The sequence below is a fragment of the Arvicanthis niloticus genome, chromosome 18 (genome assembly GCF_011762505.2).
Source record: "Arvicanthis niloticus isolate mArvNil1 chromosome 18, mArvNil1.pat.X, whole genome shotgun sequence".
Taxonomy (NCBI): Eukaryota; Metazoa; Chordata; class Mammalia; order Rodentia; family Muridae; genus Arvicanthis; species Arvicanthis niloticus.
In genome coordinates, this window is record NC_047675.1 from 14,407,587 (window position 1) to 14,417,537 (window position 9,951).

The following is a 9,951-nucleotide window of genomic DNA, read 5'->3' on the forward strand; positions in this document are numbered from 1 at the left end:
AAGCCTGGAAGTGCTGGTTCTGATATCACTGGAGAAACCGGCAACAGCAGGAACAGGGTAAGTCCTTCCCATGGCAAGAGGGAAGGCCAAGAAAACACAGAGCCTGAACTCTTTCGTCTGCCACACCCTTTTTATCTGGACTGTTTCCAGAGGGAGTCCCTGACAACTGAGGTGAGTCTTCTCACATCATAGGTGATTTTAATCTGTGGTAAGCTGACATTAAAACCAACCACAGCTCTGGGCAATCTGTCACCAGGCTCTTCCTCTAGCCTTTTAGATTAACTATAATTCCAGCAATTTTGGGACTGGAGTAAAAATATTAAAAAAATTCATCACTGCTTGTGTATACAAGGTTTTTCCCCCCCGAGGATGGTAACTAGGTCTGAATAGGTCATTTTGGCCATTTCAAGTGTATAAGATAATATGAAGTATTTGTAAGAGCGAGCTCAAGTTATTTAATTTGAAAATCAAGGAGTGGAACTGAAAAGATGTCTCAGAGATTGAGAATACTTGTAGAGAACCTAGCTTGTGTTCCTGGCACCCACATGGTGGCTCACAGCCACCAGCAACTCTAGACCTAAGGGATCCAGTGTCCTCTCTGGCCTCTGCGGGCAAATGTACATGGTGCACATACAGACATATGGGCACATACACACATTTTTAAGAAGGGAGCTTAAATGAAGTACTATGGCTGGAGTAGGGTTTGTCCTCTGAAGCCCTCGATGGAATGTGACATGAGACAGCAGAGTTGGAAGTGGGTCTTTCATGAAGTGGTTAGTCCACTAAGAGGGATTAATGTCTTTCTCACCTTGGGTAGATTAATTGTGGCCATAGTGAGTGCTCACACTAACAGGTGCAGGTTTGTCAGGAGAATGGATGTTGCAAAGCAAGACTGCTCCTGATTTTCTCTCTTGTATTCACCCACTTGCTTTTCTTTGGGGTTTTTGCAGATAGAATGTAGACTTAGATTTTTCAAAACCTACTTTAATTAGGGTTTCTAAATGCTTCGCTCTCCCTTCTAGCCCACCACCCACCAGAGGTAGCGGAAAGAAAGGTTAATAGGAAACAGGGGTTGGGGACCTGTTTATAATAGTTCTTTGGGGCCATTCCAATGCTCGTTGACAGCAGTCCAGTCCTCTAGCAAAAACACCAGCATGAATCAGCAGCAGCAGTCCCGTCCACTTGGCAATCACCACTCATGAATCAGCAGCTGCAGTCTGATACAGAAGAAACCACAAGGCTCTGCCAACCTGCCAGAGACTGGAAGCAGCAGGAAGCCACCGGAATATCACAAGAAGTTCTTTGGTGAGTTACTCTCTATGAAGTGAAGACAACAGAAGATCAGCAACGTGATGCAAGGTGAACCAATACATGAGCATCATCAGTGGAACAAGGTAAACCGATTCGATAGCTTCCCCCCACTGTCTGTGGGGAACATTTATACTCTTTCTAAAAAAATCATGTGTCCTTTCATATGTTTGCTTCAGCAAAACCCCCTCTCACCTGTGTCTGCTTCACACGTGCTTGCTTCAGCAAAACATCCTTTCACCTGCCTGCCCCAGCAAAACATCATATGACAGCTGAATTTCGAAAGAAACCAGAAATTTCCACTTCAGTAGAGTCTCTCCATACAGCCCAGGCTGGTCTGGAACTCACAAGTCTCCCCCCTCAGCTTCCTAAGGACAGGAACGACAGGCTGGTGGCACTGCCCTCTGCTCAATTTCTTCTTTCCAGTTTTCTGTCATGTCACATGGGACACAGAACAAGATCTTATTTTTTTTTTAAAGAATTATTTATTTATTTTATGTATATGAGCACACTGTAGCTGTCTTCAGACACACCAGAAGATCTCATTACAAATGGCTGTGAGTCACCGTGTACTTGCTGGGAATTGAACTCAGGAGCCCTGGAAGAGCAGTCAGTGCTTTTAACTGCTGAGCCATCTCTCCAGCCCCAGAACAAGATCCTTACCAGGGGTTGGGCTAGTGCAGACAGCATCCTCTTGGACTCCCTGGCCTCCAGAATTGAAAGTCTAGATAACTCTCTTTCCTATATAACATGCTCTCAGATATTATATTACAGTACCGGAGATGGACTCTGTCTTAGGGTTTCCATTGCTGTGAAGAGACACCATGACCAAGGCAACTTTTATAAAGAACAACATTTCATTGGGGCTGGCTTACAGGTTCAGAGGTTCAGTCCATTATCATCAAGGCAGGAGCATGGCTGTGTCCAGGCAAGTATGGTGCAAGAGAAGCTGAGAGTTCTACATCTTGTTATGAAGGCAAACAGGAGAACACTGGCTTCCAGGCAGCTAGGAGGAGGGTCTCCAAGCCCAGTTCTATAGTGACATGCTCCCTCCAACAAGGCCACACTTTCCCAACAAGGCCACACTTCCTAACAGTGCCACTCCCTGGGCCAAGCATATTCAAACCACCACAGACTCCACAGAGAGGGATCATATTTAGAAACTGACATGGCTGCAGCATGTTTACGTTGCACTCTATAGATTGACAAATATTAAAAGTGAATTTGTCACCAAATCCTATATGGAAATTCCAGGCTACAGGTCCATAGTAGGATGTGTGACTTGACATTTTCTCCAAGTATTGTGATGTGAAAGACTGGGGCAATGTCCTCTTAGACCTGCACCAATGTCGGTATGAATAAAGAGCCAGACATGGTGGCACTGGCTCACCAGCACTCCAGAGACTAAGGCAGGAAGATTGGGAGTTCTAGGCCAGTCTGTGCTATAGAGCAAGGGCCTGTCTCAACAAGCAAGCAAGCAAGCAAGCAAGCAAGCAAGCAAGCAAGCAAGCAAGCAAGCAAACAAACAGCACTAAGTACAAGGTTCTTGAATCCTGTACCCCCGATGACATCCTCCAAGTCTCAAGCTTCACCTTTAATGATATCCTCATAGTGCTGTGGGTTTGGGATTTGGGCTGTTTATTGTGGAAGATCTCTCACTATGATTTGAAGCTCTGACTTCTGCTCAAAAAGTATAGGCTGAAGCTATTTAAGAGCTCCTCCCCCCCTCCCCCCAACCACAGATTGAGAGTCAGAATACACAATCTCAGTGTGTCTGGGCAGCAGCTAGGCAGCCAGAGTTACTTGGTAAACAGGCAGCCTTAAATCTAGCAGATGGTTAAATCTGGTGATGGCTGCCTTCAGCTTTGCCTATTCTGTTTCAGATGGCTACATCAACAGTTGTCTAGAGGGTGAGTCCTTGGACCATGAATTTTTTTTTTTTAAAGGCAGGACCTTTGCTGTATAGGCCAGATTGGTATCACTAACTACCTTTCTGCTTCAGTGATCCACATGTATCTACTTGAATGCTGGGATCCCAAGGGTGGGCCAAACTGGTTCATTTCTCTTTAGGGGTAAACTGTACCTTTTAATAGCATGCAAATAGATGTATCGAAGTGGGATTTCCAATGGAGCCTGGATTTTCAGACCAGGTTTAAAACCAGGGTGGGCCAGTCTTTAAGAGACGAGGATGAGGATGGACATATTAGAATGGATCCCCCAGGGGATCTTATAGAAGAGACCACTCTGTTCCCCAGGGTCCTGCCATAGGCTTTAAGCCCCTTCCCTCCCCTCCCCTCCCCTCCCCTCCCCTCCCCTCCCCTCCCCTCCCCTCCCCTCCCCTCCCCTCCCCTCCCCTCCCCTCCCCTCCTCTCCCCTTTCCTTTTCTTTCCTTTCATTCCCAGCAAAACACAGATCCAACTCTGCATAGAGGACCTCGCTGCTCATGGGCCATTGAGAAGGAAGTCTCACTGGTGTGGCTTGGTTTGCCTGAAGTCTGATTGAAGGGACCTGTCAAATCTCAAAGTACACTTTACCTAGTAAGGCTGCTTCCCTTTCCAGAGTCTGGCTGTGCCTCTGGGCTCCTGACGGCAGGGGGCATCATTTCCCTTTTGTAATTCTTTGGAGACTGAAGCCTGTCCCTCCACAGACCTCACTCTACTTTTCCCTTTTTTTTTTTTTTTTTTTTGTTTATGACGTTCATCCTGAGGTTAGGGTTGGCCTGTGGCGTGCAATAATACATTTAACCTTTGGCTTTGTGCACCAACAGGTAATCGATCACTTCCAAAGGCCAGGGAGCCGCCATCAGTATGAGATAAATGGAGATGAGCTGACCCTTGCTTCTAGTGATCTGCTGAGGGCAAAGCACAGATCTGACTGGTGTGTTTTATGAACTCTACTGTCTTTCTCATCTTTATTTAAAAGCAAAAAAAATTTTTTTTCCCCTACAAAGTGATTTATTACTTACCGTTTTCCAACCAAATCGGATCCCGGTGAGGGTAATCTCCCTTAGACCGCACATTACTGTCGAGCTGGTAAATAAACTTGAGGCATTTCTTCATTGGGCATGAAATAAAGATGAAAATGCTGAATTTGAAACCAAGCAGTGATAGTTCGGAACGAGGGGCTCTTCGTGGCACACGCTGTGCTGTTCCTCTGATCTCAATTTAGGCTGCTTGTTTGCATTACAAAACGATTGCCCAACCTGTCTTAGCGCAAACAGAAGAGCCGTGCCTGTCTTTATGTGAAAGTGACAGGCTACAATTGTTTACTGAGATCCTATTTCTAGCCACCTACTCTACTATCTCGTGACACCTTCTATTCTGTAATCTTTATAGTCTTCCTAAAAAAAACCAACAAAACAAAACAAAAATCGGCTAGATTTGATAGGCAAAATCGGTCAGATTAGGGAAGGCAAGGGGGAACAGAAGCCAGGCTCTGAGACACAAAAGGCTTCTCTGAGCTCTGACTACTACTCAAGGATACGTTTGTTAGCTTTTGTTGTGGTGTGCACTTGAGTTTGTGTGTGTGTGTGTGTGTGTGTGCACAGTCATGTGTGTGCATGGGAAGGCCTGATGTTGACACAGGGCGTCTCTCTCAATCAGCCTCCACTTTGTTGACTGACGAAGAGCCTGTTGCTGAACCCAGAGCATAGCAATCCTCGCTTGTCTGGCTAGCCAGTTTGCTCCAGAGATTCCTTCTTTCTGCCGCCTGAGTTCTAGGATTACAGGAAGCCTCCACATTTGCCAGGCTTCTCTGTGAGTCTTAAGGTCCACACTCTGGTCCTCATGATATAGAGCAAGGGCTTTATCTGCTGAGCCATCTCTCCAGCCCATAATAGCTTGCTTTTCTGCTTTCTATTTTATTTTTCTTTCCCAATTTGAGACTAGATATATGAACTTTCTGATTCCCTGATGAGACTGTGGACTTTAATTTGGCCTGAGACTTACAGAGCAGCACTGGAGAGGTCTAGTTAGCAGTTTGCTCCCTATAAGAGGGAAACAATATGTGCTGAGTATATTTTTAATCTTCTAAATGGATGTAGCAGCCAATTGAATTCTTCAGGGATTTAGTTTCTTCTAACCATGGGGCATTCTTCCTTATCTGTAAACAATAAAGCTGCCTACTGAAAGCAAACCTTGGGCTGGCAAGGCCTGGGGTCATTGAAGAGCCCTGGGGAAGGAAGGGGCTTAGACCCAGGATGAGTGGCAAGCCTTAAGCATGCCTTAGTTAATGGATTTGGCCAGACCACCCTGGTTTTCAGAAGTCCGAATCAGGCTCCTAATCTAAGGACAGCATGTGCCTTGTTGCAGGACCACCGGCTATGCGCATTATCCTGTTCTCCTTGGTCAGGCTGATGCCTTGTGTCTACTAACCTCCTGCTTCTCTGAATCACATCAAAAGGGTCCTGAGGACTTCCCAGTGCTCCAGGCTAGTGCTTCCTAACCACTGGGCTGTCCTCTCCAGGTATCTCTCCGAAGTCTGCACTCTAGACTTTGCATCCAGCCGTGCCTTCAGGAGAATGGAAGATACAATGTGAGAACAAAATTTGAAAGCAGCATTGTAACAATAACAAAAATTCATGGTCAGCAAAGACCACCAACAATTTGTTAAATATAGTCATAATAAAAATATTAAGCCCCTGCAGGGGCAGGGTGACAAAAAATAAAGGCATACAAGGGCATGCCCAGACAAGTCCAAACAAGCCCAAGTGAGTAATGGGCTATCTGGTGTTTACTTTTCTCTCCCTCCCTTTTCTGGGAGGTCCGAGTTTCTGCAAGTTCTGCCAGTTCTGCAAGTTGCTGATGTTTGAAATATCCAATCATATGTAACCGCGCCAAATTTTCCCGCTCTCCCCAACCCCTACCGATAAATATCCCAAGTTCCCTGGGTCCAGGGCCGGAACCTCTATCTCCTGTGTGAGATATGTTCCAGCCCGAGGGCCCTCGTCATTAAACCTCCTCTGCAATTGCATCAAGAAGGTCTCTCGTGTGTCCTTGGGGCGTGCAGGTCCGGACTTGGGTGAGGGTCCCCTTGCGGGGGGTCTTACAACAATCTCTTTAAGGAACTGCAGGGAATACAGTTTTATGATTTACAGTTCTGGTTGATTACTTAGAATTGCTCCGTGTTAGCCTTTATTTACAGCAATTTGAAGAGTGTTTGCTGTAAATGAGATCCATTTCTCTGTTCCTTTCTAGGATAAGGGTCTATAGAGAGTCCCCCTGCTCCTAAGGGCACAAGTCTCAGAAACGTTTTGATAACAACAGAGAATTGTAAGGTTCTGTGATAAGGTTTGCATAAGAATGTTCCCCACAGGCTCTGGTATTTGAACACTTGGTCTCTACTTGGTGGCACTGTTTGGGGAGGTTATGGAGGTGCAGTTCTGGTAGAGGAATTATGTCCCTGGGGTGGCGGGGGAAGGCTGTGAATGATTTCCTGTTTCTGCTGCCATAGCTTTGACTCATTGTCTGCTTTCTTTTCCTGTTGTGGACTCCATCTGGAGCCGTAAGCCAAAATAAATCCTCTCCACTTTCAGTTGTTCTTGGTCATGATGTTTTATCACAGCAATGGGAAAGTAATTGATACAAGGCCCAAGTGCCTTCCTGAGCTTCTTGAAGTTGCATTTATCAGGAAGGGAGATGAAACTCAGAGGAGCTAAAGGATATGTTTCAGTCACATGGCTGAGTACAAGTAATACTCAGAATGGCCGGACAAAGAATCTTCCAGAGAGAGCCAGATCAAAATCAATGCAAGTATTAGGCAGCACACGTGGTTTTGCCAGTGATGTTTGGGAGATGTTCTGTCGTATCTTGAGAGAACTTGGTATACAGGATACAGCTCCTGCATCTGAGGTCTTTCTTCACACTCTTCCAGGTGCAGCTAACCGCCATGCTTCCATGTTCTCCAACACTATGTTCATATGGACCACACGGAGGGATCCAACTTATTCTGGTGCTATCATTCCTAGATTAGATGGGGTTCCACAGACAGACACAGCCATGATTTAAAGGAAAATGTTTTCTAGGACTAAGGAGGCTGAATTCAAGATTTTTGGGAGGTAATGAGATGGTGGCTGGAGACACAGGCAGGAAGTGCTGTTTGAATCCAAATATCGTCTGCCCATGGAGTTCTTTCTCTGGCATACAGAGGTTGTTCTGTGCCCTAGTCAGGTCTTCAGTTGGTTGGATGATGTTTGCCCACACTACGGAGGGCCATCAGCTTCATTCAAAGTCTGCTGATACAAATGCTAATCTTAAAACCAACCAACCAAAACCAACCCCTCTTTCATAGGGCTATTCAGCACAATGTTTCAGTAAATACAATAGCACCATGGTGTAGCCAAATTAACTCAAAATTAACTGTGTCATTCCAATCCCTGGGTCTGGCTTGCTGTTGCACTGTGGAACCCTCAGAGGATGAGCACTATTTTATTTTGCACTCAGAAATAAACATCAGTGCCTCAGTACATGTATGTGGTCCTCTGCCGCAGAATCCCACCTTACTCTAACATCTGTCTCCCGGGTAGGCATCTCTTTCCCTTACATCATACAGAGATGTAAGGGAACAGACCCACGATGGAGAACTTAGGAAGTGGCCAGACCCAGCCAACTGCAGGTCCTAGGTGTGTGCCTTTTGCATTTGTACTGGTCAGTTTTCTGTCCTGTTACAGAAGGCTGAGACAAGTCAACTTGAAGGAAGAGAGGCGTATTAGCTCCTAATTTTAGTGATCTCAGTCGACTGGTTGGTTGGCTTTGCTGTTTCTGAGATTGTGGGAAGGCAGAGAGAGCATCGTGATGAGATCAAATCTGGTTAGCGCACATTAACTTGATGGAAGAAGAAACAGATAAAGAAACAAAGAGACAGACATGTACAGAGAAACTGGGAGAGAGACAGACCAACCAGGGTCCTCTTATCTGCTTCAAGTGCACAGCCCCACCCCTCTCATTTTCTCCCACTAAGCCCCATATCTGGATGGGTCCATTCTCTTCCCACCGCACAAAAGGCTGTTAACCAAACCTTTAAGAGACGTTTAAGACTCAAACTAAAACAACAGAGTGTCTTTATTTGATAGAAATCCTTTCGGAGGTGTTGTAAAGCTATTCTTTAAACATCAAACGATTTTAAAGTGTACATATGTATGTCCAAATGTATGTCTGTGCCCCATGTGCGTGCAGGTGCCTGTGAAGGCCAGAATAGGGTGTTGGGTTCCCTGGAACCAGAGTTACAGGAGGTTGAGAGCAACCACGTGAAAGCTGGGATTGGAACTTTGGTCCTCTGCAGGAGCAGCAAGACCCTTTAACTGCTGAATTATCTCTCCGGCCCTATTCTAAGGCGTGCTCTCTCTCTCTCTTTTTAGATTAATTTTATTTTTATATGTATGTATATGCACATAAATACAGGTATCCAGAGTTCAGAGGCATCAGATCCCCTGGAGCTGGAGTTGCAGGCAGATGTCCAGAAGCCACCTCCTAAGACATTCTTCCACTTAATAATTCTTCTTTTTCTTTTCTCCTTTTCCTCCTCCTCCTCTTCATCCTCTTCCTCTTCTTCCTCCTCCTCTTCTTCCTCCTCTTCCTCCTCTTCCTCCTCTGTCTCTTCCTCTTCCTCTTCCTCTTCCTCTTCTTCTTCTTCTTCTTCCTCCTCCTCCTTCTCCTTCCTCTGGTTTTAAAATTATCTGTGTTTATTTTGTTCTTTTTTCATTCTTCTGGTTTACTTATTTTTTTTTTATTTTATGTGTTTTAGTATTTTGCTTTCACACTTGTCTATGCACCAGGTATATGCCTGGTGCTTGAAGAGGTCAGAAGAGGGAATTGGATATCCTGTATCTTGAGTTATGGATGGTTGCAAGGCATGGTGTTGGTGCTAGGAATCAAACCAAGGTCTTCTGCAAAAGCAAAAAATGCATGTGCCACTGAACTGTTTCTAGCCTCTCACACCCCTGAAATATATTTTTAATCATTTTCTTATAGGAACTGTTAGCAGTCTGTCCTCATGGCCGGCAGCAACAATGCATGCATATTTCCCCATAACTACAATTTACTTGCCAATATCAATCTGTTCTTTAATGAACAGCTGTTAAGTGCCTAACCCTAGGTGTTTGATAGGTATTTGACATATTCGTCTGTCCATCTGCCTGTCACTCCTTCTTTCTGTACAGCAGATATTTGCTGAACATCTCCCATGCACCAACCATAGAATGTGCTAGGACCAAAGTGATGGCTAAGACCTGGTCCTCTCTCAAGATGCTCACAGTTGGGGATAGAGCCAGGCATGTTTTACTAGGACTCAGTAGCAGCATTGGTTTCCATGGAAGCCTGGGAGTCTATGGGTTTCATTGTTGCCTGGCACTCCACAGGAATCCTGGGAATGATGTGGATCCCTGGAATTCTCAGTCACATCAGTCAGTCAGGAGTAAAAGAAGAGCTGTGCCCTCCTCTGTCTTCTGACGAGTATGTTGGCCAAGGCAGTGTCACTCAGACCGTCTGGACTCTCCAGCACTTTGATCATCAGTGCCAATCATTGTCAACTGTATCGTCAACTACCCAGCCTTATTCAGGTGTAGGGGTCACCTGGAGCTTCCTTGGCTTCCTGTCTTCCTTCCCCCCTCAACTCTTAATACCAAAACCACACAGGAGACAATTGTTT

General features: G+C 45.4%; 1 long non-coding RNA gene across 2 annotated transcripts; it reads right to left on the reverse strand.

Annotated features, from left to right (window-relative positions):
• Window positions 1-675: 675 nt before the first annotated feature.
• Window positions 676-4,683, reverse strand: LOC143435041 (uncharacterized). Of its 2 annotated transcripts, XR_013105012.1 has the most exons (4): window positions 4,274-4,683; window positions 3,392-3,481; window positions 1,504-1,738; window positions 676-1,317 (listed from the first exon to the last, which is right to left on the reverse strand). It is a non-coding gene; the product is annotated as an uncharacterized LOC143435041 (long non-coding RNA). The 2 variants fall into 2 exon arrangements; XR_013105013.1 differs by lacking the exon at window positions 3,392-3,481 and having other exon boundaries at window positions 678-1,317; window positions 4,274-4,671.
• Between the last annotated feature and the right edge of the window lie 5,268 nt (window positions 4,684-9,951).